This window comes from Haemaphysalis longicornis, unplaced genomic scaffold, assembly GCF_048455015.1.
Source record: "Haemaphysalis longicornis isolate Haplotype H1 unplaced genomic scaffold, Haemaphysalis longicornis Haplotype H1 scaffold_7, whole genome shotgun sequence".
NCBI classification, from domain to species: Eukaryota; Metazoa; Arthropoda; class Arachnida; order Ixodida; family Ixodidae; genus Haemaphysalis; species Haemaphysalis longicornis.
In genome coordinates this window covers 50091193-50113034 of record NW_027526422.1, presented here as the reverse complement: position 1 = coordinate 50113034, position 21842 = coordinate 50091193, and the positions used below count along the sequence as shown (strand labels likewise).

At 48.0% G+C, this 21842-nt stretch overlaps 1 non-coding gene and 1 pseudogene across 1 annotated transcript; one reads left to right on the top strand and one right to left on the bottom strand.

The window, feature by feature from the left end:
* Positions 1-1909: 1909 nt before the first annotated feature.
* LOC144144727 (uncharacterized) lies at positions 1910-21519 on the top strand (annotated as a pseudogene).
* Positions 12544-12617, bottom strand: Trnat-agu (transfer RNA threonine (anticodon AGU)). Its single transcript has one exon. It is a non-coding gene; the product is annotated as a tRNA-Thr (tRNA).
* Positions 21520-21842: the final 323 nt, after the last annotated feature.

The following is a 21842-nucleotide window of genomic DNA, read 5'->3' as shown; positions in this document are numbered from 1 at the left end:
CCTTATTTTAATTTCTGAGGCTCTCAAAATACTAATTGCCGGTTTCCAATGCTTTCTGCTTGGCATCGTCTTCCTTCTTGCGAGGAGCGAAGAAGAGTAAGGTGATCAGATGGCAAAAGAAAGCAGAAAGAATGACCACTGACACACTGCCAGTCAAGAACCCGAGTTCCTCAGCATGCTGCAGTTCCTCTGAGCAACCAGCAACGTTGCTTTTCGTAACCGGCACAAAACTGCCAATTGATAGTGATGATGATGCTCTAGCGGTTATATTCCTTTGCAACACGGGGGTGAAAATCATCTAGCCTAGCCTTTGTGCAAGCCCCTAGCGCGTCTACTAGCTCGCTTTCAACACTTGCTACATCCTTTGACAAACGCCTTAAAGAAGTAATCTTTCGACTTCCGTTCGTTTGAGAAACCGTCTTTGGTTAGAATTGTAACAGCCTGGGTTCGAGCCTAAGCAATCTTGAATCTTTTTTAGCTCAAGTTATACTTAAGTAAAATTGTTTCAAATTGACTGTAAACAATTTTTTCGTAAATAACGGTGGTTCGATCTCTTTTAGGGTGTTTTGAGGTGCAGTGCGCATACTACTATCACAATATATTTTTAAGCTTTGTACAGTGCAGGAAGGGGTGGTGCTGTGCTGCTGGGAAAATGAAATATCCTTGAGTCATGCTTGGTTCGGAAATCCCTTTTAAACGCGACGAAAAAGGAGATGGAAATAAGATGGCGGCGACGAGTGAAAGAAAAGAGCGACAGTAGAGAAAAAAGAAGAAAAAAAAAACGCGCGAAGCCGTAACCAACGACAGAATGACGCGGAATCCCGTGGATGAGGATGAAGCGTCCTCACTTAGAAGGAAGGCCGCCTGCACGCTGGAGAAATGACGGATTGGCATATGACCTTCCTTCTACGGACGGGCAGGTGGCCTTCCTTCTACAACTTCTATAACTAAGCGCGCTTCATCATGGGCTCGCCGACAGCGCTGGAGGTTCTTTTTTTTTTTAAGTGCGAATGCACTTTATAAGCGACCCCGAACCTTCCGCCGTCCGCATAGCAACAGCTGCGGGTGCGCGCGCTTTTCGTCTTCCTTAGCAACGGGGGGAGATGGGCGCGCGCTGCCTGGCCGCTGACATGGCACATACCCACGTGGGAGATTGGCCAGGAATAAGTGCGAATGCACTTCTTAAGCGAGCCTGAATCGTCGCGTTCGCATAGCGTCTCCTCTCCCCCCTCGCCTACTCTCCTAAAGCCCCTTTACTACTCTCCAGCTCGCAACACCCTCTCTCGGCGCGCCAGCCAGGCCACTACACTATATAAAAAAAAAACAGCATCCGGCGCCAGGTATCGATCTGCGGACTTTGCGGCCGCAGCGCGACCTCTACCGACTAAGCCACGGACGCGACTTTTTTTTTTTTTTTTTTTACGGGTAAACAAAAAACTTTATTTACAGAGATAAATACAGGATCACATCAGATGATTGCAGGGTATTCGTCGTACACAATAGCAGCTCTAGGCATGCAGAAAAATATGCGCTTACTGCCTTTACGCTAGCATGGCATAATCATGTTCTGCCGGCTAGTGTAAGCTAGTGGCATCGCAATGCTGGCACGGCCGCAGAGTTTGGGCGGTAATTACACTAGCACGAACGTTGTCCAATGGATGACAGTGCCTTCTGCGCACCGCTTGAAGGGAATGGGATCGGAGCGGAGGGAGGGGCAGAAGGCTCTGGGCAAGCAGAGGTGAGCAGGAGTGTTACCCGATTCTAGGCATCAAATTGAGTCCCATCTCCTCCGCTCCTTTACCTTAAATTCTGAAAGGACACGCGAACCCTGCGCCAGTGCATCACGCAGCTCGGTGTCCGAGTCAGGCCCGTCAAGGGCGGCCACTGCCCACTGCGCCTTCTGAACAAAATGCCTCCACGCCGGCCGAGGGTGTTCAGCGCATTCAACAGCATCCACCCTTGCCCTCCAAAGCGAGTGGAGTCCCATGACGTGGATGCAATCTCGAAGGTGTGGGAGTTCCGTGTCTGCATCCAAGAACCTCAGGTTGGTCCACGTGAGCTGCCATTGTGTGCCAAAGGAGCACTGCAGTTCGTCCCAGAAATACGATGCCGTATTGCACTCTAAGAATACATGCTCGCCCGTCTCCCGCCTTCCGCACAGCGGACAGTTGGCCCCTCCAGGGAGGAAGAAACCCCGCTCTTCCTGCCTTGCCTTAGTTGTGAGTATCCCTGCGTGCAGACGGAAAAAGAAGTCCTTCGAGCTTGTTGGAACGGGGAGTTTCCGCACACGCCGTAAGACGTCACTTTTAAGGCGGCCTAAAGGTGGGGAGCGGTACAAGGGGGGTGGGAGGGTCTGTTCTACCAAATCCCAGTAGAGCTTCCTCGGCTTCACTGCGCACAAATACTCCCAGGAGAAGAGTTCCTGCAAGAGGGCCAGTGCCCCCGCCACTTCCCTGTAAAGGCCTGTTGCACGGGTGCCGTGTGCAAGGTCTGCCGTTGTTACGAGCCAAGGGGCCAGGTGTAGGGCGCCTACACTTTGGAGAACCGCCTGGAGGAAGCCATCGCTGCGATCTCGGAAGTACACAAATCTCTGTACAATCAGTTTGAGTTCCATGTTAACGAGTCCAAGACCCCCGGCTTCGGCGCTCCAGAAAATGTTAGTGCGGCGCATGGGTTCATACGTGGATCTCCAGACGAAAACCGCAAACAACCTGTGTAGCTTGGACACTGAGCCTGCATCAATAGTCGAGACGCGGGCCGCGTACAAGATGGCCGGATATGCCACGGCGTTGCAAACATGTGCCCTAGAAAAGAGGGCAATATGTCGCGCTCTCCAGGGCTCCAAATTCCTTCCAGCCGCTGCCAGTTTTGTCTGCCACCGGGGGGCGATGGCTGCGCCGGTATCTAGGTTTACCCCAAGGTAGCGGGTGATGGCCCCCCTCCATCGAACTCCGTAGAGTTGTTGGGGTTTGGTGAGCCATTCGCCGAGCCATGCTCCCTCCGACTTCAAAAGGTTGAGCTGAGCCCCGGAGAATCGACAGAATTCATCGGCCAGTGCAACAACCTCCCCCGCCTGCTCTCTCGATGTGCACACAAAGGCGACATCATCCGCATAGGCCAGGACCTTTAGTTCTTCGTCTCCAAGGACGAAGCCTCGGATCGACTTGGACGCTATTGCCATCCTACAGAGAGGTTCTATGTACAGTGCGAATAGAATAGGGGACATGGGGCAGCCCTGCCTGACCGACCGTCCGATGTTGATTGGCGGCCCCACTTCCCCATTCGTGATGATGCTTGTAGTTATTTCTGTGTAGCAGGTCTTTATCCAATCTACCATTGCATCTCCGATCCCACATTGACTAAGGAGCATGAACAGAAAGGTGTGGTCTACCTGGTCGAAGGCCTTTTTAAGGTCGAGTTGAAGGACAGCTAAGGGGTAAGTGCCTGACTCTGCCACCTCGCAGACCGTCCGCATGCGATGCAAATTGGTGTTAATGGAGCGGCCCCTAAATCCGCATGTCTGATGTGGGCCCACCACACCACAGGGGGCCATCTCGAGTCGTCGGGCCAGGATACGTGCTAGGATTTTATAGTCTGTCGACAGTAAACTGATGGGCCTGAAATCTTCCACATTCGGTACCGTATCTTGGACGGATTTTTTGGGTATGAGGCACAAATTACTGTTCCGCATTGAAGGTGGCAGCACTTTTGTGTTTTGGATGTTGTCGAAGACAGATACCAGAACAGGGCTTATCTCTTCACGGAATACCTGGTAGAATTCAGAAACAATCCCGTCAGGCCCCGGTGACTTATTTTTTGACAGTTTTTTTATCGCGTGTTTTATCTCTTCGACCGTTATCGGGCTGTTTATTATGACTCTAACGTCATCTGGCACCGTTGGCAGCTCACCAAGGACGTCCGGTGGGGGATCGTCAAGCTTCGAGCGCAAGGAAAACAGCTTACCGTAGTACTCACAGAAGGCAGTCGCCACCTCCCCGCTCCCACTAGCAATGCTACCAGAGTGGTTCACCTCGGAAATTGTTTTGGCGGCGGTCCTTGCTCTCTCGAAAGCACCGAAAAGCTTCGATGGCTGTGCCTCGGACACTACTCGCTGCTCCCTGCTCCGCACAAGAGCTCCCCAATATCGTTTCTCGAGCTCAGACCGGATTTCTTCCTTGACGCTGCGAATATCCCCAGCGAACTCTCCCGGCCTCTCCTCATCCGCCTCTACAAGAGAGCGCAGACATTCTACTAGCCGACTTAATTTCGCCTTTTTGTCTCGCGCCTCCTGTTGCCCGACCGCAATGGCTGCTCCTTTGACGCCCTTTTTAAAACGCTCCCACACCACCGCGTCGACGGCTGAAGCGTTAAGCGCTTCTATCTCCCCTCTTATGCGGTCGACGAAGGCAGCGTTGTCAAGGACCATAGCGTTCATCAGCCAACGACTGCCGACCTTTCTTTTGATTTCAGGCCTGATTTTGAGGGAGCATGCTACGAGGCCATGATCCGAGAAAGCGACAGGGGTGACGGTGTAATCGGTCACCAGTGATAGCGCGTCACCCGTCAAGTAGACCCGATCTAAACGAGCTTGTGACGTGCCACGCCACCTGGTGAAGCGAGCCACGGACGCGACGTTGATATCAGTGTTAGTAACGCGCCTTATATCTTTAACGCATTCAAACTACGTCGTCAGCGGCGTGCGTTGGCGACTCAGCGGCGTTATAGCGGCTTGATAACTGCGTGGTGTACACGTGATACTACAAACCCGCTAGTTCTGCATTCTCTCACGTGACTGCGCCTCCTCTCCCTTCACTCCGGTCGGCGCTTCGCAGCTGCGGTGCGCTGCGGTGCGGTGCGCTCCTCCTCTCGAACATATACGTTAATTAACCAAGATTTCCGCAGAGGAACAAACGAGGCGTGTTAAGCCGAACGTGATCACGAGGGGGTGTTAATGTAACTAACGGGCAAAATGCCACCAAACTTCAACAAACTCCCCCTCATAGCATCACCCCGTGCTTCGCACTTCCTCATACTCCCCTTCGGGGAAATGCGGGGGAATTTTTCTTTGCTTGAGCCACTGCCCGAGCCACTCCGTGGTCGCCGCGAGGAACGCCCTCATGGGCACTCGGGATTTTCTCGCTCCTGGGTGTTTCTGCCATTTTAGGGGCGAAGGCCCTTAGGGGCTCGGGCTGTCGGTGTCTCATGTCGTGAGGCGGCACACATGGCGGCCCGAGAGCTTACACACCGGGCCGGCATGAGCCCTTTTCCCAACACGGCGCCAGGTCCACCAGAGACAAGCTGATCACTTTTAACGATATTACAGAGCACTACCGTCTCTCCCATCGTATCTACCCACCATCCCATACATCCCTCCCACAACATAAAGTGCGAACATGGAGACTCCTTCAAACGGGAGCCTTCCCAACGAGATCCCTTCTCCACCACATTCGCCCGTCAGAATTCCCCTCTCCCGAATGTCCCCTTTGTGGTGCGTATGCATCACTCACCCATTGCATGTGGGAATGCCCTCAAGACCCTTTCCCCCCAATCATCAGCAGCGAGCAGTGGGAGGAGGCGCTGGGCAGCTCCGACCTGGCCACCCAGGAGCTTTTGTTTGAACGAGCTGCTTTAGTCGCCACCAGCCTGGTGGCCACCCCGTCTCCTTAACCCATCTGTTCATGATAAAGTTTTCTCTCTCTCTCTGTTCATAATAAAGTTTTTTTTTCTCTCTCTCTCTCTCTCTCTCTCTCTCTCTCTCTCTCTCTCTCTCTCTCTCTCTCTCTCTCTCTCTCTCTCTCTCTCTCTCGCTCGCTCTCGCTCTCGCTCTGTCTCTCGCTCTCGCTCTCGCTCTGTCTCTCGCTCTCGCTCTCGCTCTCTCTCTCGCTCTCTCTCTCGCTCTCTCATGTCGTAGTATAATGTAGTCACGGTAACAAAACATCAGGGCACTCGTTTCCCAACGCCTCACGCTAGAACGCTTCGGGCTTCAAAGACACGAGACTTACAGCAAAGCTGTATAACTCTACACCCCAACGGTTTAATCTTCGTGGCAAAAACGCCAACGCGCCAGGAATACACATATAAACTGCATGCATGGCCCTTCCCCAGATATCCCGTTACGGTTTCGCCTCCTTGGAAAAAACGCCAAGGCGCCAGTGATACACTTATACGCTGCACACTCCTCTTCTCCTCGGGTTTCACGTCAGTGAAGATGCCCGGAAAAGTTTTTTTCTGATGCCACTGCGTGTGCCAGGGACGCTCAGCGGTCGCCGCGAGGCACGCATTCATGAGCGCTCGCCATTTTCTTGATATTCTTTCTTGCAATGGCGAACTTACGGCTTGTAAAACAGCTCCGCTGTTAAAAAAGACGCCTGGTTACGTACCGGGAAATCACACAGCACTACCGCCTTAGTCAGACACACTTCCCCGCCCCTGCTTCCACCTTAAAGCGCAGGCAGTCTGTTCAGTGGCGTCGGCTGCAGACTAACACCTTCCCGCATCCCGCATTGTGCCACCTCCACTTCCCCACGCGATACTGCGACACGTGCACGTGGTGCGGCGCGCCTTTTGCTTCCCTCCACCACATAGTGGGCGCGTAACCCTCGAACCCCCCCCTCCATCCTACTCTGTCCCTGCCCCTTACCACGGTAGAGCAATGGGAGGCTACTCTGCTCAGCCCCGACTAACAAGTTCAAGAGTGTGTGATTCAGCTGGCCGAACTCGCCGCTAGGGCCCACGGGCTCCTGGCCGTCGACTAGGGGACTGTAGTGTGTCGGTGCTCCCAGCCGGTGCCTCTTTCTTAACAGCTCTGGATAAATAAAGTTTTTACCACCACCACCACCACGGCGTCACCATCGGTTGTATGACGCGATAAAGACACCGAAACGCTATGCCTGATAACGGCAGAGCGTACTGAGGCCGCCAATTCACTCATTAGTAGAGACAGGAAGTTTATGCACGAAAATTCATGATTTTGGACGCCTATAATAGGCACTGAAAAGTGCCATTAGACATTTATAGGCACCAAATGCTGTGGTATAGGCACAGATAGGCTCAATTCATTTTTACTTTGTCTGCTCTATTAGAGACGAATCGCTCACTTTAGTAGTGCTGCCAAGCGCACAGAGCCTGCTTTCTTCATTGTGTGATAGTTTGGTTGTTATTAGGCTACTGTTGTTAACATCGGGTGATATGGAGTTAAACCCTGGACCCCGTTCAGACTGAGATACTTGTTCCGAAGCCACATTGAACAGCCAGCTTCTCAAGGAAACCCTAAAGGAACAAACCAAGACCAATAAAACGCTCACAGCTCTCTAAGCAAATTTGAAACAACCGTAGGCAACGTGCAGGAAAGATTAACTGCCATAGAAAAAGAAGCACCCCTAGAACAATGCGAGGATAAACTCACCGAGCATGAAGTAATGAGCATAAAAACAAATAAACTGGTACGAGGCATATCGGTTAAGGTTGAATATTTGGAAAACAGGAGCCGCCGGAATAACATCATAATTTATGGCTTGGAAGAGGGCGATAACAAACAAAATTCAGATTTAGAATAGCGGATTGTTAAGGACATTTTTAAAGTATCCTCAAGGTCAATATTATATCTCTAGAACGCATGCACCGAATTGGCAGGAAAAGACAAAACCGACAATAACCATTGATTCTTAAGCAGTACAATTTCTCTGAAGCAATGTTAGTTCTTCGTGTTTGCGGCTAACTGAAGGGAACAGCAATATGGGTCTCTGAAGACTTTTCCGGGCGGGTTAGGGACCCGCGCAAAAAACTATGGCAATCAGCAAAGGAATATCGGGACAATGGGGGCAAGGTTACTCTTGTGTTCGATAAAGTGAAGATAGATGACGACTTATAGGTATGGGATGAAGCGAAAAATGCAAGAGTTCCCCTGAGAAATGGCTCTTCACGATGGTCCCTGGAAAAACAACGCGTGACACGCGCAAGCCACTACACCATTATCCTTGGTATGTTTGAATGCCCGTAGCATTGTTAACAAAACTGACAAGCTAGAAGTATCGTTATTTTCGTACACTGCTGATATTGTCGTGATAACTGAAACGTGGCTGCACCCAGACATACTTGATTCTGAATTGTTCCCACGTCATATTGCCTACTACGGTCACATCGTGATGGTCGCGGGGGCGGGATCGCCATTGCAATAAAACGCGGCTTGGAATATCGTAGCGAAAAGGGTATCACGAATCATGAAAGGGTTTGATGCACAATATTTGCTCACGATGCTCCCGTACTGATTGGTGGCATCTACAGAAAGCCAAATGCGTCTGATGATTACCTTTTACAAGTACATGACTATCTGGTTGATAAGGTTACCGTCCGTACCAAATTAATACTTAGTGGAGATTTCAATCTAGCTATTGAGTGGACAAACTTTACAAGTACTAGAAATACCGCCACCAGCGAGCTATTGTACAATGTAATGTTCAATTTTTCATTTTCGAAGCTGGTCCAGGAACCAACCCGTATTCAAGGAAATACTTGCTCCACCCAAGACCTAGCTTTTGTTTCTGATAACCTATCCAGTAAAGTCACTGTAGAAGATGGAATGTCTGACCACGAAATTTTAATCATAATTTTTAACCTTGAATGTTTAAATCCGAAACCCGTTGGCACAAATTCACGGATAGCCGTGAAAGACTATACCAGAGCTGATGATGTTTGTGTTATTGACTACCTCCAAGCAGCACTGGAGACTTTTTCTGTAAAGGAATGTGAGTGTGTTAGTAGTATGTGGATGCAACTGAAAAAAATAATTGCGTGCGTACTGTGAATTAAATATTATCCCAAAGAAACTAAAACGGACAAGAAGAAAAATGCCATGGATTAATCGCCGTATTATTCATCTTAAAAGACGGGTACAGAGACCCGCCGCGGTGGCTCAGTGCATAATTGCGTTACGCTGTTGAGCCCGAGGTCACGGGTTCGATTCCCGGCCGCGGCGGCCGCTTTTGTGATGGAGGCGAAAACCAAAAAGGTCCGTGTGTACGAAATTTCGGCGCACGTTAAAGATCCCCGGGTGGTCAAAATTAACCCGAAGCCCTCCAATACCGCGCGCCTCATCCCCTGCATTGCGTCGGCGTGTTAAACCCTACAATCAATCAATCAATCAATCAATCAATCAATCAATCAATCAATCAATCAATCAATCAATCAATCAATCAATCAATCAATCAATCAATCAATCAATCAATCAATCAATCAATCAATCAATCAATCAATCAATCAATCAATCAATAATTCAATCAATCAATCAATCAATCAATCAATCAATCAATCAATCAATCAATCAATCAATCAATCAATCAATCGGGTGCAGAGAATGCGCAAGAACAAGAGGAACTCAGTAAGTTTAAAGGAACTTGCATCTCAACTTAAGGCAAAAATAAGAAGTGCAAGACATGCTTTTTTTCACATACATTATCTCACTTCATAATGCACCAGTCACAAAAATTTTGGTGTTACTTGGCACGGCCTGAAAACCCAACAACCGAAGTAGAAATCGAGGGTCCTATTGTAAATGACGTGCAGACTCTTTCCAATGGTTTTAATGGATATTTTCAGTAGGTATTTACGCGCGCATTTTTTTCTACACTTTCTTTCTGTCTTTGAAAACTCTTCATCCGTTTCAAGGACTTACCGCATTCTCCCCTTTTCTTTCCGAGGCATTCTTGACTGCCAACCCTTATTTCTGCCTTAATTCAACGAGCCCCTTATTTCCCATTCTGATTTGCTACATGCATAGCGAGGACCTCTGCTCTAGCAGTCTTGGTGGCATAGGGAGCTTAAGAGGGTTCAACGCTGGTCGACCACTCTCTATATGTCGTAGACGCTCGAGTGACGGCCCGGGGGTTAAAAACAAGGTCCCCTTCACCCCGAGTAGTCCGAGGAGCGCTGGCGACCAACCCCAAGCGCAGGAAACAAATTACCTTAACATAAATACCCCAGAAAGTGGAGGGAAAAATAATAGCCCCGCCGGTGCCGTAGTGGGCTTCGAACCAGAGGCGTATTTTGAAGGTCGTGGATTCGGATCCCACCCGGCGGGCATTTTTTCTCCACTTTCTTTCTGTCTTTCAAAATTCTTCATCTGTTTCAATGACCTACCACATTCTCCCTTTTCCTTTCCGAGGACTTCTTGACTGGCAACCCTTGTTCTGTCTATATATATATATATATATATATATATATATATATATATATATATATATATATATATATATATATATATATATATATATATATATATATATATAAGCACTAAAAGAAAACTTCTCGAGGAGCCAGAAAAAATACTTGAGAAAATGGTAGACGCACGATTAAAAACAAAAACAGTGGTTTACTGACGTTTCGACTGCGGGACCAGTCTTCATCTTGAGTAACATACAACGTTGGAGCACGCACGCTTATATAGGTGCAGAGGGTGTGCTGCAGTGTACCCTTTTTTTAACAACATTGGCGGGTTTGGGGCGAGGGAACAGGGAAGGGAGGGCATTATACATGTGGCACTATACATGATGACAAACTCTTTTCTAAAAAGCGCAGCAATATTCAACTGCATATAATATTAAAAAAAAGGGTAGGGAGTTGTTTAAATACACTGTTCATACGAATTACACGAATAGATGGATGGTGCAGGGAACGTCTCGACACTCGAAATGCAAAGTACACGAACAACAAATAAATACAGAACAGAAGCCGCCGGTGACGCATCCATTCCTGAAAACACCAATTACCGGCGGCTTGGGGAATGTCAGGGCACTTTACAAGTTCACAGAAGTCACAGAAGAGCGCACGTACCAGCAACGCAACCAATTATTTAGCCAGGTAGGAAGTAACTAGGTGTGTCCTGCGTGAAAGCAACTATTGAATCGGTAGCCAGTAAGGGTCAACAAATTTCTGTGTATACAATAAAAGCACGTCACAGCATGATGGAGGCATGCAAAGAAGTGAGTAATGATGGACAGTCCAAGAAGCGGAGGGGTGGGGGAACCGTGCAACATCGAAGAAGATGGTGAGTGACCTCGCGGACAGCGCGTTCGCGATAACAAATTTAACCCCCCAAAGGGGGCTGCCAACCGCGGGAGGGGAGGCGTACTGGGAATGCAGCTACTATTCCACGAAAAAAAAAGGGGAGACAGACAAGGGTGGGGAGGGGGGGGCGGAAACGTGTGGTGGCTGACAGTCTTCGGTAGGGCGAATGAAACAAGAGAAAAAAAAACAAAAACGGTGAAAGGAAAAACAGTGAAAATGGCTTAGGTACCCACCAAAGACGATAATTTCCCACAACTCTCATTAATGCCTGAAGATGCAGATTTGAACTTGTAAATGAGATACGATTCGCGGATTAGTCGATCATGGTGAGAGCGAAACCCAGATTCTAATATCGTGGCTCTGACGTGGTCAAAAGAGTGCCCAGAAAAGTTAACGTGTTTTGACAACGGGAGAGATGGCAGAGTTTTGGAATGTGACTTGTGATTATTAAACCTAGATCTGAACGACTTTTGTGTTTGCCCGATGTATTGTAGGTGGCACACCGTACACTCGAGCAAATATACCACATTGGAACTATCACAGTTCAGGTTTCCTTTGATTTTTAGACGAAAGTCAGAGGCTGAACTGACCGCGGTATCCGTTGTGGACATGTGCGTGCATATTTGACATCGAGGCTTCCCGCAAGGACTGCATCCGCCGGTCGTTTGAGTCCTTATTTTGGATGAGGTCAGGACATCCCTAATGTTTTTGTTTCTCCTGTACCCAACCCGTGGGGGTTCGGGAAAAATATGTTTTAGGCGCTCACTTTGGGTAAGAATGTTATAGTGCTTTTTTAGTATAGACGAGACTTTGGGAACAGATGCGGAATGTGTTAAGACCAAGTTCGTTTGCGGTTTGTCGTGGGAGGTTTTGGTGCCTCTGAGAATGTCTGAGCGATTCAGGTTTCGTGCTCTGTCTATAGCGTTGTCAATTATTTCAACGGGATATTTTTGTTTGAGAAGTGCACTGCGTAGCTCCTTACAATTATCATTGAAGTCCTCTTCCTTTGAGCAAATTCGACGAAAACGATGAGCTTGGCTATACGGAATTCCGGTTTTGCAATGTTTGACGTGACTGCTTTGAAAATGTAGGTACTGTTGTTTGTCGGTCGGTTTTCGGTACAGTTTAGTTATCAGTTTGCCCTCTGAGACGGTGACGTTTACGTCAAGAAAATTAACAGTAGACGGGGAGTATTGGTAAGAAAAAGAAATGGAGGGATGCGCAGAGTTGAACGCGTCTATGAAGGTTATCAGATTCTGATGAAGGTTATCAGAAGGTTATCAGATATATATATATATATATATATATATATATATATATATATATATATATATATATATATATATATATATATATATATATATATATATATATATATATATCAAGAAAGCCTCGGAAAGCAAAGGGAAGTATGCGGTAGGTCATAGAAACAGATGACGAATTTTTTGAGTCAGAAAGAAAGTGGTCAAAAAGATAAAAAATTCCCACGGATGGGATCCGAACCCACGACCTCCAGAATACTGGTCTGATGCGATGACCACTATGCTACCGGCGGGGCTGTTTTCCCACCACTTTCTTGGGTATTTATGTTAAAGTATTTTTTTGCCTGTAGTTGGGGGTGGTAGCCAGCGCCACTCGGACTACTCGGGGTGAAGGGGACCTCCTTTTTAACCCCCGGGCCGTGACTCGAGTGTCTACATGTCGAGAGCGGTCGATCAGTGTTGAACCCTCTTAAAGGAGCCATGAAGAGAAAATACAACGTCGTTTAATTTGAAAGAACTAGGATTCAGTATCTCCCTCAGCTCCATTACAGCCACAAAAGATGTTTTTAACGAAAAAAAAAAGCAAGAACTAGTTAAAAACTTTGAAATTTTGCTCCACAGTGATGTGCTATGAGCAAGAATGACGTCATACGGGCCAACAATAAAACATAATTTTCAGTGCGTTAAGTGCACGTTAGCGTTCAAGTGATGCGGTCAAATGGAACTAGAGGCCCAATTACAGACGTTTAGTCATGTGTCGTCGCGACAGGTCAGTTAGGCGGCGGCCAATCGCGCAAACAAGGATCCGTGACGTCATCGAAAAGTTGCGGGAAATTGGCTAGGGGGTCGCGACTGCTTCACTCGTTTTCTTTAATATCTCCGTTATTTGTGCGAAGATTGCGATGATATTGGTAACATTGTTATCGGGACTAAGCCGTCTTTGTAATAAACCTAACTTGTATTTTGTCTTCATGGCTCCTTGAAGCTACCTTTGGCACACGAAGACTGCCAGAACAGAGGCCCTCGCTATGGATGTAGCGAATCAGAAATGGGAAATGAGGGGCTCGGTGAATTGTATATATATATATATATATATATATATATATATATATATATATATATATATATATATATATATATATATATATATATATATTTATAGATATAGATATGCATGCAAGGAGACGTGATCAGTGCCGCAAAAGCACAAATCGCCGATGCAATCACTGGCCTTGCAACATGGTAGTGACCTTCGAACTTTTCTGGCGCGGCGAAAACGATTGATTGAATTAGCGTGAACGCCGACGGTCCGCGTGAATAACTTATCGAGCGGCCCAGACCGCTTCTCGCAAGCCGCCAGAAAAAACAGTGGGCAGAAAGGAAGCTCGTCCAGCAAACGACGCCACGTATCGCATGACGCGAAACTCGGCGCCTGAACAGAAACAGCCTGTAATTATGCAGAGAAGTTGAACCAGGCATCGAATTAAGCGGTTGAACGTGCTCGCGCTATAACTGACATTCAGGCAAAACAAAATAAAGAAGTAAATGAACCTGAGCTAACACGCAGTCGCGAATAGCACGTACGATGCCACTGGGTTATGCAGAAGCGAGCACGAAGGATGAACGGGGAAGAGCAACCCGAACAGGACGAGTTCTGCATGCGCTCCCATCGTTGACTTTGTTGAGTTCGCACTGCTCTGTTTTCTTTTTGTGTTCTGACTATGCTAGGACAGAAAGAAAGAGTGCTCTACCTTGCAGAGCTCGAAGAAAGAACACAGGACGAAACCCCTTCTTCCGACTGTTTCGTATTTTGTATACATGCGCTTCTGGTTAGTTTGAGTTGAGAGGTTTAAGTTTCGGTTGTGTTCACCCGCGTTCAATGCGCGACTATCTTCACTTTCGTTGTCAGCAAAAGCTGGCTCATGGGACCGCAGAAGAGAGGGAGTGGTACAAATGGAAGTGCAGTGTTGCTTCCGTGTACACATGAATGTATTAGAGAAAACCAAAATCTCCAGTGGTCTGAAAAGCCATATGAGATCACCTTTGCAAAAAAAAGTAGATTGTAGGTAACTAGACGCGTCGCCTAACTCGGAAAGTTTGCTTCCTGGCGTAATGTAAGTTAGCGAAAAGCGAGGAGCCCCGAAACAAGCGGCCGCCGCGCAGTAACCCAGAAACTGTCTAAGCCAGCCATTGGCTGCTGGCTGCAGTCTTGACGCAGGAAACCAACGTATTCCGTGATCGCACGTGCAGTCACGTAGCTTTTTTTTCTTCCTCTCTAGATATTTATCATACTGAGACTGATTATGGTGAAGATGCACACTCCGTAAACAAATGAATGTTTCCATTCAAGGAGTAACCGAACAAATAAATAAATAAATAAATAAATAAATAAATAAATAAATAAATAAATAAATAAATAAATAAATAAATAAATAAATAAATAAATAATTTCTTAATTATTGAGTTTAATTGATTTAAATGGTTATCTCAAAACAAGCTGGAATTAAACGTAAAAAAGGCCACGTACGCTGTATTTAGGCCAGGTAAAAAGAACATGCAAAATGCACTCTTCATTGATTTTAATGCTGTGTCAGTTGAGCAAGTTAAGGAATAAAAATTCTTGGGCCCCCGATTTGAAGAAAATCTCACGTGAACCAAACATATTACTCAGTTATCCAGCGAATTATTCGTGTCCCCAAACCTCCTCTCTTCTTACTCCAGCCTGTATCCACTATAAGAAATCCTCTCGCTACCCACTTGTCCGACACACAAAACTGCATTTTCTACCCATCAGTAGGTTACCTTTACTGGCAGTGCCATCCACCCGACCTACCGCCACACCTGCGTTGCCGCATCACTTCCTGGGAGGACCTGCTGAACCCGAACCATCTCGTGGATGGGAAGTCGACGCAAGAACTCCTGGCGGCCGACTGCCTTCAGATTAGTGAGGGTTTCTGGGAATTCCACAGACCGGCTCTCTCCTAATGAAGAGACTGTGGCACGACGGCCCGCACTTGGGCTGTTTAGATAATGAAGTTTTCTCTGATTACATAATAAAGTTCTCTCTCTCCCTCTCTCTCTCTCTCTCTCTCTCTCTCTCTCTCTCTCTCTCTCTCTCTCTCTCTCTCTCTCTCTCTCTGAGTGTGTCGGTGAAATCTTTATAATTGCACACTTGATTCCACTTCCGCTAAAGCAACAGTTATTTAACACACTTTCCTACTCAAAAGTCTGTTGTGGAACTCGGGTGTGGGGCACAACAAAACTCCGCCAAATTAACTCATCTACGAAAACAAATGTTTCGTGCTTATTGCAGTTGCCCCGGTCGCCGAGCAGATCTGCGAAAGGCGCTGTTCTTTGAGCACTTGCTATGCTTCGAACTGATAGGATATATTATTTTAAACTGTTGTGCACCCTGCATAAAGGTAAAATACAAAATACAATAACCAACAATATTGCAAACTATTCCCCCAAACATAACACCCGACACCCACCGCAACCAAGGAAAAAATATGGGAAACAGACTTTTCCATTTCAGTCGACAGAAATATTAAACAAAATTACGGGCGGTCGTAAGTTTCAACGTTTCTGAAAAATCATATAAAAACAATTCAAACAAATATTTCTCAGTGACAATGTGGGGTTTTTCGAATAGGTTATAGTTTTTCTGTGTATAATAAAATGGTGATGATCAAGATGTATGCATTTTTTGAAACTTCCGTTCTTTGCCTTCCAGTTATTACGTGAGTGCATCTTTTTCGTCTATCAGTGTTTAAGCGTGTGTATATGTATATGTATTTGTATATGCATATGTATATGTATATGTACATGTACATGTACATGTACATGTACATGTATATGTATATGTATATGTATATGTATATGTATATGTATATGTATATGCATATGCATATGTATATATATAGACAAATCTTCATTTTTATTCCTGCTTTATCGAGGACTCAGATATCTCTGTAAACTTCTGTATCCTTTGTTCTTTTTTTCTGACCTTCTTCTAGCTTGTACTCTTTTTTTCTGGCTGCTTATTCATTTTTACTTATTTCCTTGCTGTGATAGCGATTCCTCTGATTGTATACACCTACAGGTGTAAGGAAACTTGCTCCACCTTACTTACCCCACCTGGGGAATTCCCTAAATCTGGCCGATTAACAGGCAGGTGTACTGTGATATACATTTTATGAAATATTAGTTGCCGTTGCATTGCTGCTGTCACAGTGTGTAAGGGGGATAAGGACCTACGTCAGGCCGTCTGTGCCTTTAGTCCAGGCCTCCTCTCGCTTAGACAAAAAATAAAGGTTCTTCAAATGCAAATTCGAATTCAAAGAAATTTCCTTCGATTTCACCTTAACTGAGCTTTCGGTGGTGTGTTTCGATTTTATTTTGCTTCTTAAAGTGACCATAAAGACAACAGGCAAGTCTGCCTTATACGAAAAATGTGTGCGTTCACACCTGGCTAGACTCTTGGTACATGGGAAGTGATTCTGCCATCACCTGGCAAAAAAAGGAAACTGGAAACTACAAATTAATTAAAATAGAGAACAGGTATATTGGAATACAATAAGTGTACGATCTCTACCAAAGCTTCCCATTGCTTTTTAACAATAGAGATTTTGAATTATGGTTTCGCGTAATAGGGTTACCTGTAAAAAATACCAAGAAAAAATACGGAGTGCACGTGAGCGTGCGCCTCGTGGGGAGCGCGTGGCGTTGGCCACCTCGACCTTGAAGAACACTCTTCCCAGCGTTCGTGGCGGGATCGCTCGCGTGCTCTTCTAGGCGCCAGTTCACGTGTGTTCGCGCCTGAAGCGGAGAGCCCAGACGGCGCGTTCGCGAAGCCGATTTATTAGGGTTCTAGCGGGTGTTAACGCGGTTAACTTAATGAGATGTCATTTGCCTGCGGACAAAAGTATGCAGGCCAGCGAGTCATGGAGAACCTTCCGTGGAAAGTTCCAAAATCCATCTGAGGTGCAACAGCCGGGTCTTTGATGAAGGGAGGGGTGCTGTTCGTCCAGCCTTGCAACACTAGTGCAAGCTGCGCCACTTTTTTAGGGGCGAAGCTCCTAAAGCCGTGGGTCTGTCCATCCCTTGTGTCTCATGGTACGTGACCGCCTAGTTCGATGACTCACTCGAGGTGGCGCTACGTGACCGCCTAGTTTGATGACTCACTCGCAGGTGGCGCTGGTGTGAGTGACGTCATGATGACATCACTCGCACGTGACGGACACTACAAAAGGCAATCGCTGTTGACGCGCTTCCTCTTTCGCAACGAGTCACCGGGTGGGGGAGGTGGTTGTTGACAAGGCTGCGGAGCGGAGGGCGCGCAGGGCGGCGGCAGCGCGCGCTCGCCGACAGGATCCCGCCGTGCGCGAAAGAGAGGCCGAAGCATCTCGTCTAGAAAGTCGCGCTTAAACCGCGCGTCGGCAGCTTCGGGCTGAGCTCGCTTGATGCGTTTTGCAGCCGCCTCGCGAGCTCTCACTGCATCGGGGTTTGCCTGCCGATACGAGTGCGTGCTTGCAGCCTCACGAACCCTACAACAACAACAACAAACGAACAAGAACAAAATAAAAGAACAAAATAAAAGTTGATTTGTACAATGTACGCACACAGTCTTACGTCTTTCTTAATGATGTAATGGGCGAACTTTCACGGGAGAGTTACGGTTACCGATGATATCCCCCTCTCGAGCTTCGCCCCACTTATCATCATTCATTCCGTGGATATGGCGTGCTTTTTTGTAGCCTGAGCTACACTGGCCGAGGTAGTTTCGCGTTACTCCTGGAGAGCCGTGCTGCGCAAGTGCGGCACGTGGCGGCCCGGTTCACTTGATCATGCGAGGGGTGGTCGGGTGTGGAACCGATGGCTCTTGCGTCGCAGCAACACCAGCGTGCGCCTTTGGAACCACACCCCACGCGTCCACCGTCTTCGCCGACCTCGGTTCCGCACGTGGCGGCCCGGTTCACTTGATGATCATGCGAGGGGTGGCCGGGTGTGGAACCGATGGCTCGTGCGTCGTAGCAACACCGGCGTGCGCCTGTGGAACCAGCTTAGCCCTGGCGTCATTGGTGACGCTGCACTGGAACCGCTTGATAAATATAAAAGTGCCACATAATGCGTATACCATGTGTGTGTCATTGAAGAAGCAGTAATCATGATAATCAAGCTAATCCTAGACAACTAGGAAAGCTAAGAATAACCAGCTGAACCTTAACCCACGCTACGTATATCCTGGCATAGCCGAGCTAAGCCACTGCTAATTTTTTTCCGGAGCACTGACAGCGAAATATCCCGACAATGCTTCTGAGGCATACCACGGTTAAAATTTTTATTGAAAACTAAACGCTGACCCTATGGTTTCCCGTCCGGCGCAGATGGGAAGTGGGAAAGGGAGTCGACTGTGATCCTTGAGCCGACTGAAGGGATGAGCGATAGCGCAGAGGCTTACATTTGCTTGCGGTGCTTCTCGGACAAACCAGTCCTGGACACTCGACGGTGGGGTTGAGTATCCCGTAAGTAAAGACCCCAACCGCGGCCTTGACAAACAAACACGCTGTTACCCAACCCTCTCAGAGATCACGTTACGAACTAACACCGAGTAGATGAAAACAAAAAACATAAGCCACCGTACGAAACGAAAGGCTTCCGTTGGTCACCATCTAATGTAACAGCAGCTATCAGGGAGAGCGGCCTTGGGGTAGCGCACTCTCCCTAGAATGCACAAGTCGCCCTTTTGTGCTGCCTACTAGGGTTACGTTTGCCGTTCGGAGAGAAAGCGCTAACCAGGACTTTTTCCTTTCGAGGCAGTGTTACACGAACCCGGCCGTCCGACATTTCAAGCGAAGCTTTAGTCGCCCCTCTCAAAGTAGAAGTTGCATCTGTATGCCGAAAGAAGTATTTTGTTTCCGGAAAAGACGGCTCAGGGGAAGAGCGTCCCCTTCGCAGCATTGCATGACAGTTTCGCCCAGACCGCCCAAACATGTCCACACGTGTTTTCCCGGGCTTTATCAACCACCCTGTCATAGAGTACTTTGTAGCAGCGATACATTGCAACAAATATCAGCGCCATGGACACATTGCCAAGTTTTGTCGCGGAACCTTGCGTTGAAAAGTGAACTATGGCCCTTATAGCCACAAGGTTTGTTCATAGGTCACAACATCTTACCTGTTTGCACTGTGTACTGCTTAACGACATTTTCTCCGCACGATATACCCATGTGCACTAATGCCAGACAGCAAAATACACCTGAGAATGCCTTTTTCAGTAGAATTGTCCCTCTTGTTTCCCTATAACCCGGGTGCTTCTGCCTATCTATGCGACTGCATCTGTAAGGCACAGCCATACTGTGGCTGAAGAAGATGATAATAATAAAAGAAGCCGCTCGCATGGGCACGGGGACATCGGCCTAGCTCACTTCTCCCACTTGTGACAGTACATCCCTGTTAAGCGCAGCGAATTGTCGATCGGCTTTGCATATCCTGCTGTCTACGTTGCTCTCCGCAACACTCTGGTGCTGTAAAACCCGGGAGACCAACTTGACAAGTAGAGCCGACTTGACTTGGCGAAAACTTTGAGGTATGCTAGGCTCGAAATTTCCTTCAGTTCAGCTGATTCGAAGGGCCTTGTCCTCGGACGCTGCGCACCGCTTGTGCTCATGCTGGGGTCACTCGGTCGCATCACGTCGCAGCCTCATCCGCCGTGAAGAGGCCACTGTGAATTTGTGAGAAGCTATCACGATTGGCGTAGCTGCAATTCAATCACTGCTGCCGGATCCATATAGACGAAACATCCAGTTTCTCTCGCACCAATGTGTCGTCAATCGTAAGTACAAAGAAATAAAGGCCCTCGACAAGTGTACTCACGAGAGCACTAACTTGGATGAATTGGACGCCGAATTCTTCGTCAGCTATGAATTTGACGAAAAGGTTATCAAGATCCCCCTGTGGGTCCACTTGACCAGACCCTCCGCGGTTCCTTCCTTAGTTGGTGCTGAGAATCCCGGAGCGCCAACCCCGGACTTAGCCGCCACCTGCCATGTCATGACTGCGCCGATCTCAGGCGAGAGGAAAATGACTGTGGAGGCTGACAAGGTTGTGAATGTGCCTGCTGCGCCTGAGCTGTGCATGTGTGACCTACACGTCCCCACAAATGACGAGGATTCTGATCGCGAAGGAAACTAGCAGGGCTCGCGACAGATCCCCTCGAGGAACGACTGGATGTACCCAGCAGCCCCCTAGTGATGACTGCAAGCGTTCACCGTCACGAGCGTTCACCGTTGCTAGTTGCAAGGTAGTGGCCGCGCTGCTTCCGGTACTGGCCTCACCGCTGGCGTTTGCGCTTCTTCGAATGTCTATCTCCGATCAGCGCACCAGCACATTGATTAGCTTCACGCGAATCGTCAAACAAACCTGGTAACTGCGGACTCGTGTACGGCAACTGGGCAGCTTTAATGGCAACCCTTGATGGTCCCCCAAAAAGCTCCTCCCCCCATCAGTCCCGTCACCCCGATCGTCATTCCGGGGGTACGACGCTGGTGCAGCTCACTATCCCGCTCCATGCAGCTCTTGACAGAGTTGTCCCCTTCGACCAGCTACGAGCCCCGGTAACCTCTGCAGGCTTCGCGCGGGCCTGCAAGGGCACTTGATTTAACTTGTTAATCAAAAACTGTGGCCCCACAAAGGCAAATTTCCCTATGACCCTAGCTGCTGCGGTGGACAAGGAAGAAACCAGGGCAGCGATCGAAGCACCAGACATCGCCCTCATGCTCACCACGACCAGGTGCTTCCAGAAAAACAGACACCCTGTGCCATACGCTGCAAGGCCTTCAGATTCATGACGACTTACCCTCTAGTCAGTGAACCCGCGGTTTTGATGGCTTATAAGCCATGCATCGTGCCTGATGCGCTCTTAATATACCAGTACAGTTGCTCCATCAACCAGGCCAAGGTGTACAATGAGGAGTCTGGAGCCGTCAGGGAAGCTTGCCGCAGCAAACTTGAACAACCGGGAAAATCGAGTCTGAGCGAGACGACGGTGGTGCTAGTGCTTTACGTGACTAGGCAGCAGCACACCGTCCACAAATTTCGGGACTACCTCGGTCGGCGACTGATGAGCGAGTGCGTGGTAGGCCACTTCGCAGTCATTTTGAGATTTCTGCTGCCCGCGGAATTCCACAATTTCTAGGTGAAGAACCGTAACCTCCAGTAGAACCAAAGCTACAAGGCGCTTTAGGGGTCATCTTCATGTCTGGGAACATCGCCACCTCGTGCGCACCCTGGAATTGTGGTGCGTTCAAGGCCAGATGAACTGATTGAAGCAAATGTCTGCAGACCTGGTCTCGGTGGAAACTTTTCGTGACTTTGGGTGCTTTTGAGCGACTTCCTGTGTTCTGCAACATCTCCTGAAATGTGGGCCAGTGGATGGGTGTCCACTCTGAGAGAGTTGGTGGTCGGAACACCAAAATTTAACTGCATGCTGCTGGACGCGCAAAAGGTCATCATCTCCGA